This window comes from Diabrotica virgifera, chromosome 4 (genome assembly GCF_917563875.1).
Source record: "Diabrotica virgifera virgifera chromosome 4, PGI_DIABVI_V3a".
NCBI lineage: Eukaryota > Metazoa > Arthropoda > Insecta > Coleoptera > Chrysomelidae > Diabrotica > Diabrotica virgifera.
The window spans coordinates 148,191,073-148,205,397 of record NC_065446.1 but is presented as its reverse complement, the minus strand read 5'-3'; positions in this window follow the sequence as shown (position 1 = coordinate 148,205,397).

Genomic DNA, 14,325 nt, shown 5'->3' with positions numbered 1-14,325 from the left:
TATAGCGAATATAAGCTTGGATTCATAAAAGGTTACTTGGGTACTGAGGCAGAGATAGTATGTTAGCACATTGTTAAATTTTGCGATTTGTTCTTCTTTGTATATATGTGATAAATATGACATCATTTCTGAGATTTCTTGGGTAGATATTATTGAATTGTGAAGAGTATTTAATTTAGAGAAAACGATCGAATTTTCAATATTGTCAATAAATGTTATTAAAGTTTGGCAATCGAGATTAATTTGGTAAAGGATACTTTGATAAGTGAGGTAGTTATCCAAAGTAATTATTTTGGTTTCTAATCAATATTTAAATTTTTCAATATTGCCTTGCAATTTTTGTTGATTTTGCCACAAGGTTGATAAAGACTGATTATAATGATTAACAAGCTTTTTGTACAAAGTTGACTGAAGGTTAAGTTCATGAATTACATTTTTCTGATTTAATTGTAAAATATTGATTGCTTTATCGTATCGTTCTCCATCGTCGGCATCTAAAGTTCCAAAAGCCCATTTATTAATTTTGCCTATTCCATCTATTAAACCTCTTTTAGAGCGAATATGTGGATTTAAATTTTCTTTCAAGAATTTTTATTAAGAATTCGGTTCTTTTTGTCATTTGTTCAGCTAAGTTATGAAAAGATATAGAGTTATTAGAAGCATTACTTACTATTAGACTATTCTTAAGGCTATAAAAATGTTTAGTTAAACTAGTTATCTATTTAGTTACTTCTCTTAAATCTAAATAGTGTATAAAAGTATGCTTAGTGTAAATAATTTTACAGGGTCCTAACAATATGGGTAACAAAGGGTTCGATATAGGAGTAATTTTTACATCTTCTCCTTCACATCTATGTTGAAGTGCCAGGAATATCAGGAGCAAACACGTTGTCCGGATTTTCATTTTCCTGAAAAGATATTTTTGGTTTTATTTTGGGTTTTCTGATTATATTTTTATGGTAATTTCCTTTATTAGTTTGTAATATAAGACCTGAATCTTTAACAATTTCAGTCTTTTTAAATTTGGGTGCCTTTTTATCGCGCAATTCTGTTTTGACGTATGCAACGTCTTGGTTAGAAAAATCTGGAGGGTCATTTCGATTTTCATTTAATTTATTAATTATTTTTTCTTTTGTTTCTTCGTTTCTAGTTTTTATTATTTCATATAACTGTTTACTTGCTTTTTTATGATTTTGTACATAGTAAGATAATATAAGGTTATCGTCCAAGTCAAAAGGATCTGGACTATTAATATGTCCTTTTATTATTTCAAATGGGGTAAATTTAGTGATGGAATGAATTGAATTATTATAACTTAGAATAGCATGTTTTATTAATTGATTAGGGGTTAATTCTTTATTTTCCTCTCTAAGACAGCGAAAGCATTCTATTAATGTAGAATGAAACCTTTCTACGGGAGAGTTGGAATTACTATTTTTAGAAGTTGTGAAATGTAGTTCTATATGGTGAAGTTTACAAAAATCTTTAAGGTCATTATTTTTGAATTCTGTGCCACAATCGGCGGTAATTTTATATGGTAAACCATGGTGGCTTACAAAGAGAAGTAAATTTTCCACTACAGCGGTGTCATTGACACTAGGTAAAGGGTATGCTTGGCATATCTCGAAAATGAATCTATAATCGTTAAATATGACTGATTAGAAATTTTAAAGACATCTACATGAATATGTTCTAAGGGTTTTGATGCAGTGGGAGTTAAACTAAATTTTATAATTGGAGGATTTCTATCGTATTTATTTTTAAGACAGGTTTCGCAATTATATATAAATTGTTCGATATCTTCTGCCATTTTTGGCCAATAGTAACGTGATCCTAAAGACATTTTTACTTCATTTATACCACGATGTCCTTTTTTGTGTACATGATAATATTCTAATTTTTCTTTTTGTTCCTGCGTATTTATTATGTCAGTTAAAAGTTTTGTGGAATGTACAAATTTAAAAGCAGAATTTTTAAAATAATTCTGAACTATTACTACAAATGTTTCTGGTAAAATATTTTCACTAGTAATACCACTAGAGGTCAAATTATTTCCGGAAATTTTTTTGAGATCATGAATATTTTGAAAATTTCCCGAATCGCAGACGAGGGAAATTTTCTAAAAATATTCATGATCAAAAAAAAATTTCCGGATATTAATTTGACTTCGCGTGGTATTCGGTAAGAAAATTCCACACCAAATTTGCATTTGAAAATCCAAAGCTGCATGAACAGATTAATAGCGCGCCATAGCTTTGTCAGCAATTATTTAGGCTTTTAAATTCGTAATTCCTACTCATTGTAGTTGCATGGGAATACCATTTCAAGATAGAAAATAGTATATTCTTCAATTTTACATAAGTTTTGAGTAACTACAAGTGATAGAAAATTATTTTTTGGCGTTTTTCTTAACGTGCGTTATGCGCGTTTTAATGGTATAGAATTCATAACCAGCGTCAGCAAGCATCAATCATAGGAGGCTGTGATCATTATATTTTGACACTTCAAAACATCAAAAAAAAACTCGCGTTTTGTTACAATAAATAATATTGCACAGTCAGTAAAACCAATAAAATTCGTTGTTTAAAAAATGAATCGATTTGAAAATCATACAATATGCAAAATATGCGTGAAATTATCTGATGTAAAGATCAATCATCCTACCATGGCTTATTTATTTGAATTAATAGAGGATTGTAGCTTCAACTTGAAGAAAGAAAATCTGTTCCAAATTGTCCACGAATATTTGCTTCTAAACTACGCAAAATTGAAAGTACTGAATGGGAAAAAGGTAAATAAATTAGTGTCTAAATATTATATATATTTTATTAGACATAGAAACTTAATTGAAAACATTAAAAGTCCTGCATTTTCGCCATTAAGAAGAGAGGAGGTGTCCGAAGAATATAGAAAACATCTTAGCTTTGTAACTAAAATGAATCAAAACTAAATTATGTAAACAAATAAAAACCAGTATGTCAAAAATGTTCTGTTATTGTAAACGTCAAAAAATTTCCACTATAATTCGCTGTTGGGTACCCCACGAGCAAAAAATTTCCGATAAAATACCTCCGTTGCCATGGTGATCTGTCAAAATAACGTATTTTGATTAGTTCAAAATTACAGGTGTGGAATTTTCACTAGTAATACCACTAGAGGTCAAATTATTTCCGGAAATTTTTTTGAGATCATGAATATTTTGAAAATTTCCCGAGTCGCAGACGAGGGAAATTTTCTAAAAATATTCATGATCAAAAAAAAATTTCCGGATATTAATTTGACTTCGCGTGGTATTCGGTAAGAAAATTCCACACCAAATTTGCATTTGAAAATCCAAAGCTGCATGAACAGATTAATAGCGCGCCATAGCTTTGTCAGCAATTATTTAGGCTTTCAAATTCGTAATTTCTACTCATTGTAGTTTCATGGGAATACCATTTCAAGATAGAAAATAGTATATTCTTCAATTTTACATAAGTTTTGAGTAACTACAAGTGATAGAAAATTATTTTTTGGCGTTTTTCTTAACGTGCGTTATGCGCGTTTTAATGGTATGGAATTCATAACCAGCGTCAGCAAGCATCAATCATAGGAGGCTGTGATATATTTTGACACTTCAAAACATCAAAAAAAAAACTCGCGTTTTGTTACAATAAATAATATTGCACAGTCAGTAAAACCAATAAAATTCGTTGTTTAAAAAATGAATCGATTTGAAAATCATACAATATGCAAAATATGCGTGAAATTATCTGATGTAAAGATTAATCATCGTACCATGGCTTATTTATTTGAATTAATAGAGGATTGTGGCTTCAACTTGAAGAAAGAAAATCTGTTCCAAATTGTCCACGAATATTTGCGTCTAAACTACGCAAAATTGAAAGTACTGAATGGGAAAAAGGTAAATAAATTAGTGTCTAAATATTATATATATTTTATTAGACATAGAAACTTAATTGAAAAGATTCAAAGTCCTGCATTTTCGCCATTAAGAAGAGAGGAGGTGTCCGAAGAATATAGAAAACATCTTAGCTTTGTAACTAAAATGAATCAAAACTAAATTATGTAAACAAATAAAAACCAGTCTGTCAAAAATGTTCTGTTATTGTAAACGTCAAAAAATTTCCACTATAATTCGCTGTTGGGTACCCCACGAGCAAAAAATTTCCGATAAAATACCTCCGTTGCCATGGTGATCTGTCAAAATAACGTATTTTGATTGGTTCAAAATTACAGGTGTGGAATTTTCTCTAAAATACAATGCATAAATCTTTTTGGGGTCTATATATTCTTTTACAAATTTAAAAATACTTTCTTCAATATTTCTTTGGGGTAAAGTAACATAAAATCTATTTTTTTCATTTTTGCATTTTATTTTATTTATTTCTCCACCTGTTATTCTAATTTGATTTTTATAAATATTTAAAGCTCTTTCGGTTATGGGTATACCTAGAATTGGATTTTCTAAAGAAGTATGACACGTTTCTAAATCTGAGTCTTCTGTTTCTGGAATTTCGAAAGGGGGTCGAACTTGTATGTCCGAAATAATATTTATTTTATTTGTTGATCCATCATTCAGTAAGGAGTCAAGGTCTCCTTCTGAAAGTTGCGGTAAATCGTCTAAGTTGCTTAGTTCATTATCTATTATTTCATTTATGTCGCCTAAATTAACATCCATCGATTCCGTCTCGATAGCATTCAAGTCGGAATCTATTTTAATTCTAGAAAGTGCGTCGGCTACTTTATTATTTTTTCCTTTTAAATATTGAATAGTATAATCAAATTCTTCGAGCTTAAGTCTCCACCTTACTACGCGAGAGTTTGGCTCTTTAAGTGAAGAGGTTTATGATCAGTTAAAATTTGGAATCTGCGACCGAAGAGATAAGGTCGAAAATATTTGCAACCATATACAATCGCTAATAACTCTTTTTCTATGGTTGAATAATTAATTTCGGCTGAATTCAAAGTACGTGAGGCGTAACATATAGGGTGGTTGTCTTGAATTAGAACAGAGCCTATTGCGAAATTAGAGGCATCTGTTATTAATTGAAAAGTTTTATTAAAGTCAGGATAAGCTAAAATAGGTTCTGAAGTTAAAAGATTTTTACAAATATTAAAACAGTCTAATAATTCTTTATTGTGGATAACTTTCTGATCCTTTTTCAAACACTTGGTCATAGGTTTAGTTATAGCTGCAAAGTTTTTAATAAATTTTCTATAGTATCCTAACAAACCTAAAAATGATTTTATTTCTTTCTGCGTACGAGGGATAGGACAATTTTTAATAGCTTTAATCTTTTATAGGCTTAACTCCGTCTGGGGTCACTATATGCCCTAAAAATTCAACTTCCTTTCTGAGGAATTCGCATTTATCAATTTGTATTTTTGATTGTGCATCTTTTAGTTTTGCAAACACTAATTTTAAATTTTGAATGGGCTCTTTGAGACTTGTGCTAAAAATAATTATATCGTCCATATATACCATACAGATTTTATTTTGTAAATCCTTTCACCCATTACCCTTTCATTCCTACCATAAATATTTCATCCATTACCCTTTGGAAGGTGGATGGTGCGTTTTTTAAGCCAAAAGGCATTCTTAAAAATTCTTAGTGTCCATTATTAACGCTGAATGCTGTTTTTTCTATAGAGCACGGGCTCATCTCGATTTGATGAAAACCGCTAGCTAAATCAAGAGTAGTAAAATATTGTGCTCGTCCTAATTTGTCCAATATTTCGGTAATATTGGGTATCGGATATCGATCATTAATGGTTTTATCGTTAAGTTTCCTATAATCTATAACGCAACGAAATTTTTGTTGATTGGAAGAATCGAGTTTCTTCTTTACGATCCAAAGCGGCGATCCCCAAGGACTGCTGCTGGGTCTAATAATCCCATCGTCTAACATTTTGTCAATTTGCTTTTTAATTTCTTCCTTGTGGACATACGGATATATGTACGACTTTACATGTACAGGTTCCTCGTCGGTTGTTTTAATAACATGTTTGACTTTTGACGTAAATGTAAGTGGGTCACCGGGTTTCCAAAATATATCTTTATATTGAGAGCATAATTTAATAATTTCGGATTTTTCTTCCGCGTTCATGTGGTCCGTTCTAACAAGATTTTGTATTTGCATTTTTTCTATTTGTAACAAAAATAAGAAAACTTCTGTTGGAGTGAAAGTAAACAGAAAGATATAGGTACTCCAACAGAAGTAAGGAAAAAAATAAATAAATAACTAATGGGACATAGATGTAGAGAGGTGGGCTGTGTAAAGAAAAGGGGGAAGTTGCTTCTTCGTTGAGAAGCCGCAGTAGGAAAAAATAAAAAATACTACTTTAGTGCAGTAATACTGAAGAAAGGGGATTAGAAGGGATAGAAGTAGAAGTGGGAAGAGACAGAGGCAAGTTGCAAGAATAGAGTTGGCTAGCAAGAGATGCAAGAAAACCACTTGACACTCAAGGATGGATACGGCTCGTTTGCATGCCTGTCGAAGAACAGTAGCTCTATATAGATAGTAATGATGACTAAAAGATGAAATAATAAAATAAGAATAATGTACTGAAACTGAATGAAGATGGATAATTGCTAAAGACGAACAAAATAAATAAATCTAACAAATCATGGGCGCCATGAAAATGATCTTCGATCATTTTCCCAGGTATCTTATACTGCTGTCAAATATTAAATATATCAAACCTGTAATAATGAACATAAAGGAATAATAAAATAATTGATATACAAAATAAATACATATTTATTAAAAATAACTACTAGATTTTTGACAATCTCTGAGTTACACAAAGTGTATATCATGTGACTCTAAAATGACATAAGTTATACAAAAAGTTATCTCTAAGATAACAACAATAATGTTATCTGTTACAAAATTACAGGTATAAGTACCTCTCACTAACATATAGGGTACAAAATTACATAAGTCTTCTACCAAATGGTTATAGCACGCCTGCTACGTACAACTAAATGAAACTGACAAAGATGAAAATAATACAAATAAATAGGCCCAAGCCTCACTAAGAGAAAATACCATAATGAATAAATAAAGTTAAATATACAAATGAATAAAGTGATAGTAATAGTAATTAACACCGAAACGATGACCTAAATTAACCGAGAAAATGCAATGAAATAAAGTAACGACGAATTAACCGAACAATCGAAATAAAGCGAATAACAAGAAAATATTTGGGAAACAAGCAAGTAATATTACAAAATAAATTTACCCGAATTACATAAACCAATATCAAAGCAATAATAAAGTATTAAAAACCTAATTTTCTCTAGGCTTATTCCTGTGCACAAGAAGTTACCGTAGATACAAAGTTTGGGAACCAAATACAATAGTATACAAATATGTCATATAAAAACAAAGGTATGCTAAATCTGAAAAAAAAATTATTAAAAAACATAATGTATCAAATAAATGTCTGATATATAAAAACCATAGTTACTTAAAACACAACACTAAATGTTCCCAAACGACTCCTAACGAGGTTGCTGCTGCATCCTCAGAAATGAGCATCAAGATGATGCGGTCCCATGCCCTCCGTAGGCCCAGGTGGCAGGACGAAAAGGAGCTGGAATGCTCCCAAAAAGCTTGTTCCCAAAAATGACTTACTCCCAATGGTGACTTGACTGTGGCTGTGGTGGTTTCCCTAGGTGGTCAAAGAAGGGGCTATGACTTCATCTTATGGTTTCTCCCAAATGGCTAAAAACATTCCCAGTTTTATTTCCCATTTTAGACATTAGCAAAAAGTAGAGGGAAGAAGAAATAATTGAGGAAACTTTTTAGAAGCATTAACATAGAAAAACCGATCATTAAAATGGAACAAAAACTAATCTCAGGTAACCTTGAACTATTTTGAGTGTGAAAACATGAACAAATAATAATGAATGTGAAATTTGAATATGATTTATCTGAGGGAATATCTGTAAAAATATATAGAATTTATAAAAATATTGGATGTTCAATAAATTTAAAACCTACAGAGAAATGATAATTATTTCCAATATTAATTGAGAATTGCATATGTTTGGTTATGTCTAACCAAAAAATATATTAATATATAATTTTCCTTGAATGAATATTCAATAATCGAAATAATCTACATAAAATCCAAATAATGAGTTGACTAAGAAATTTAACAATGAACCTAATATATCAAATGTTCCATCACAAAAAACCCAGGCTATATAAAAAAATTATTATGAAAAACTAAATATTTTACCGGGTTGATTCTTATCCAGATTCCATGAGGTGTTGACTTACACATAATGTTTCCATACTCCAGGCTCCAGATAACTTTTCTCTTGGAAATTAACAAAAATGATTTAAATAGTTGAAATTATCAACCCGCCATTGGTATAACCGATTCGAACCACAGCTCACAGTCAAGTAAAGAGCATTCCTCTCTCATTCAGCGAGGAAGACGTCAAACTCTCACGGAACACGAATTAAATGACAAGGAACGGTTCAACTATGTTCCGTACAGTGTGACGTCACATGAGAAGTCCTTTACGAGAAATTAAAAAATTTAAATGGGAGGTCAAAAGAAAATAATTTTAAAAATAATTAAAGCGCTAAAAATGATATTATAACGGGTGGACCGTTACATATTTTATGTTTATTTTGTCTATTAGAAAATTCAAATTTATAACATTGATAAATATTACAATTATATGGATAAGCGTATAGGGGTTTTAATAAAGTTATAGATAAATTTTTATTTGTTTCATTGACAAATTCTACTAAAGCTAAACCATTATTTGCTACAGTTAGCATTTCTGGTACATACATATCACCTAAAATTATCTTATCAATTAATATTTCACCGTTTGGTACGGTCGTCCCTGTTTCCTTTAAAATCTTTTCATAAGGGCCAACAGATATTTCAAACTTTATGTCTGATGGTTTTTAAATTTAATAGGGATTATTGCGTTAGTGCTAACAAGACATTTATTATTAAGGTGATACAGTAGCGATCAACAGGTAGCCAAAACGCGTTCCAAGATTGCGGCTGTAATTTTGAATATTTTTTGAGATATTTGGCACACGTATTCGTAATATAATAAAGAATGGCGGTACATAGCCCAATTTTTAAAATATACTAATATGTGGAAATTACTCTGCAATTAAATACAATATTAAAAAACGAGCCTGTACCGCCATTAAGAAGAACAAAAAAATACACTTTGTTCAAATAAACTTTTTTATCCGATGCCTAGATTTTGTGTCATTTTGGAACTACTAATGAAATAAAAAAATTTAGTAGTTCCAAAATGACACAAAGTCTAGGCATCGGATAAAAAAGTTTATTTGAAGAAAGTGTATTTTTTTGTTATACTTAATGGCGGTATAGGCTCGTTTTTTTAATATTGTATTTAATTACAGAGTAATTTCCACATATTAATATATTTTTCAAATTGGGCTCTGTACCGCCATTCTTTATTATATAACGAATACGTGTGCCAAATATCTCGAAAAAATATTCAAAATTACAGCCGCAATCTTGGAACGCGTTTTCGCTACCTGTTGATCGCTACTGTTTCCTCTTAAGTTCAATATCAAACCTCATTGATAATAGGTCATTTATACCGACGACGCCGTCGAAAAATTCGTGGAAGTCGTATAATATGAAATTTAAGATATTATTGTCGCGGTTAAATTCTAGAAACGCTGGTATCGCAGCTTGGTATTTGATATTTTTCGTACCGAGAGACGTGGAAATTGAAACGTTGGAATGAAATATACAATCTGAATAAAATTGTTCAGCAATACTTGGTTTTAAGATTGACTTAGTACTACTGGTATCTACCAATAATTTTAATCGAGGATTAGAAATAGTAATATGTATAAGGTAAAGGGTTATTAGAGGTTAAATTCAATTCGATTAAGTTATTTGGTTTTCTGAGGCGGTTTCCTGAAAATTCTGAGGAAAATAATCTAAATCTACTTGCTCACTGGAATGGATATCTGCGTCGACGTCGCTATGCGTCTCTTCGCATTCCTGTCCATCGTAATCATTATTATATAATTCTTCAGCTATTATATTTGGCTTTTGCCCATTATTTTGAAAAAAGTTTCTCCTAAAATTATTTGTTCTTCTATTGAACGTTGAAGGGAATCTAGAATTTGTAGACATATTCATCGGTTCCGGCTTTGGAAGGCGATGCTGGGGAATTTGATTTGGTCTGAAAATATTCGTATTTCGGGAAGGTCCGAAGATTTCTGAGTTCGTTGGGAGATTTTTAGGGGGTAACTGTTGAGGCTGTACGTTAATAGGTTGGCAAGGCCATGGGGGATTTTGAAAATAATTATTATGTGTATTAAAGTTTGGATTTGGGGGAATAGAAGAGTTTGGTTGAAAATATTGATTGTTCATAGGATTATAAAATTGCCTGTTTGTATTAGGGAAATTCTGCTTTCTGAAATTGTTTTTATTTTGGTGTGATTTATTGTCATTAATGTCGGAATAGAGTTTTTCGAAGCTCTCGAATTCATTACATAAGCTATGGCGTATTCTAAAGAAGCTGGTGCTTTTAAATGCATATTATTTCTTAATGTGCCGGTACAACCCGCAATAAAAGTATTTAGTGCCGTATTTTCGCAAAATTGTATAAAAACAACTTTTTGATTTGCATCAAGGTTAGTATCATTGCTAATTCTTTGTACTATACTACTTCTCAATAATTGTAATCTATTTCCAAATTCTATTAAATTTTCATTTCTTTGTGGCCTTGTTCTAGTAAGTTCTTGTGTTAAACATTCTAAATTACGTTTATCAGAAAAACATTTTATAAGCGCGGCTTTTAAAAGTGTCCAATCATTTAATTCTACCCTATTTCCTACCATAAGCTCAGCCTTTCCTACAAGTTTATTTTGAATACATTCAAAAATATGATTATTTAATTCTTGGTCATTATATGCTCTATATGTAATAACTAAATTATCGCAAAGAGAAATAAATTTGTTTAAGGTATTAGTATCGCCATCATAAGGTCTAATATTTGAAATTTTTGACTTGAATAATTCCCAATTAATAGGACGCCGACGCTTGATTAGCTTGAACAGCTTGATTAGTTGCCATTTTAATATTTTTCTTATCTTTATTCTTTTTACTTTTAAAGCTAACTTTTAAATTCTTAAGAGATTCCACCAAGGAATCTTCATCAATCATAAAAATTAAAATATCGTTTCATAAACAATGTCTTAACAAAACTATCTTCCGAATTTATGAAAAATAAATAAGGAAGGCAAGAAGGAAACTTGGCACTCACCTCGATAGTCTTTGCCATCTACTTCTCCAAATTTGTCCACCCAAATAAAGGTCTGCTGTCACTGAAGGGCTGCTTTCCACTGGGGCTGCTTTCCACAAAACGGAATGTTCGTTTGGATTTGCACTTAAGGTGTTAAAACGCCAAAGTCCCGAAAAGTTCTCTTTTCCGATAAATACGAAATTCACAGTTTCGCGACTCGCACAAATCCTACTGACTGCGCCAATTTTGGATTTCGAAAAATGAAATCGGTTTTTAAAAAATATTTTTATTTCTAAACTACAATTTTAAATATGACTGCACTCTACAAGACCAAGAATAATAATGAATCTAACAATACAATTAAAATAAAACTAGTAAAGAGAACTTGATGAAAACTGTAGAGTCAGCTGCAGGTGTTGGCTTGGATTATGCCAGGTCTGGACTTTCGTACCATGTAACTTGCCACCTAATCTTAATATGTCTCTTAACATGTATCGATTGTACATTGCTAAATGCAAGGAAAACAAAAACCAGAAATGTATTTTATAAAAAAATCATCCTATGTTAAAGTTTTTTCCACAGAATTAAATTTATCTTTTAGCCATCCAAAGAGAGATACATGCAGTATTTGTGATTCAGGGCAAGCTAGTGAAGAGTACCATGAGAATATTAAGATGGGATTCAACTTGATGAGTAATGACCGCACTAAAGCAAAAAACGATAACACTGTGTCTTACATTACAATGGATTTGCAGCAAACTATGCCTTTACCAAAGATAACAACATCAAAAGCTTTCTATTTGCGCCAAATATGGTTGTATAACTTGGATATCCATGTTGTGACAGTAAGTGGACAAAGATCTGTTTTTCGAACATGGACAGAGGATGTAGCAGGTAGAGGTAGTTCTGAAATTGGAAGCTGCTTGTGGAATTTTATTCAGACATGTGATGATGTTAAATATAAAAAACATCTAGTAACATGGTCGGGCTCTTGCGGTGGTCAAAATAAAAATTTTAATTTGATTATTTTATATCAGTTAATGATATTTCAAGGTTATTTTGACAAAATAGATCATAAATTTCCTGAAGTCGGCCACACGTATTTGGACTCTGATCGCGATTTCGGAAGAATTGGAAAAAAAGTGCTTAGAAGACATGGAACTTCACCGCAACAGTACTGGGAAATAATTAAATCTGTCATCGGTAAGAATTGTATGGTTAATGATATGGAAACCTATTTTCGTGACCTTGATAAATTAGGTACTGAGCTTGGCCTGATAAACAGAAAACAAAATTTACTTAAACCAAAGGTTCGCTTCAGAGATGGCATTAAGTGGATTCGAATCGATGAATTTGGAAGCTATCTATACAAAGAGTCGTATGATGAATATACTCCATTTCTTAAGGTTTCAATATTTAAGAATAAAGCAAAGGTACCCACAGAAAATATTTACTTTTCTAGAATTCTAGAGAAGACTGGAAATATATCAGACAAAAAATTGCTGATATTGTTACTCAGTTGCCATATATTGCAGAAGAACATCGTGGATATTACGAACGTGTGATTCGTGAATATGAACAAAACAGAAATGCTCCAAAACCGCAAAAACGTCAACGAAAGTAGTAATATCTATTTAAAACATTTTAACTTTCAACAATAATCTAAATCTGTTACTGATTTTATGAATAAATAAATGATTTTTTTGTAGTCAACTCTTTATTTCGGTAAATAATCTATTCCTTTTGGTACTTGGTAATAATATAAGAAGGTGTTATGTACATATTTGTTAAAAAAAGAAGGGCAAACTGATAGTATTAAAACACTTAATATAAACCAAAAAACTTATTACTTATGTCCTAACATAATCCCTATAATATAATAGTTCCAGTGTTTTTAATAAAAAAATGACAGCATCATTCACTAAAAGTGGATTATCTTGAAAATTAGTTTTTGTAACTTAACACCTTCTTCCACTTGGCCCTTCAATTGGAACATTTCGTCCTGAATTTCAACACGTACTAAGTTTTGGCAGATAGGTATATATTTCACCTTTAGTCGACCTAATACTTACTAAATCCTTATTAATTTGTATTGACAATAGAAACTATAGAATTTTTATGTCTTTAGACCAACATTTATGTTATATTTATAAAAATATTGACCATGTAGCCACAAACTGTCCTCAAAAAAATAATAACTCCAGTTCACTAATAATGACACGGTAACTACAGCAGACACTATATCTGACGTGACAATACATTCAGCACAAATCAATTCGGAACCGAATCATTTTGTGTAAGACAGTCAATCTAAACAACACAAAAATAAAGACTTTAATGTAACAAACAAATGCGACACACCAAAGCCAGAAACCGAGAACCCGCCCACAAATAAAGATATAAACTTTAATGAACCAGGACCAGAAACCACTGAATCACCGTTCACTTCACAAATTAACGAAGAGCCAACACTGCAAATACAGAGCAAAAGATCTTTCTCCGAAACAGTAACACCACCTGATACTCCTGAATGCTTTACTTTAAACAACCTACTACAGGTACACGTATAAAAAAGAAGAAAACTACCCAAACAAGAGATACTATTGCTATAAAGAAACAGATGGAACTAACTAAAGCATTTTTTAAGACGAAAAAAATCACACTGTTATTAATTATCAAGAAATGATATAATTTTTTGAAAACGCATATGGTTCAGCTGGCACATTGAGGGTTGTTCGAACTTTCACAAAAGATATTGAGGGATTCCTAGAATTATTAGACAACATCTATACTCTGTTCGACAAAAAAATCATGAAAACACGTTGTACAAAAATTAAACGTAAAATATCTAAACAGTTAGATGTATTATATTCCTCCTCCGAAATAGATATAGATAAAGTACAAGAATAAAAATTAATATATATACGTATAACCAAATGTCAATACTACAGTGGAACATAAACGGTTATTGCACAAAATTAGAAATGCTTAAATTATTAATTGAAGGAGTGGCTGCAATAACCAGGTAGCTCCATATTTTA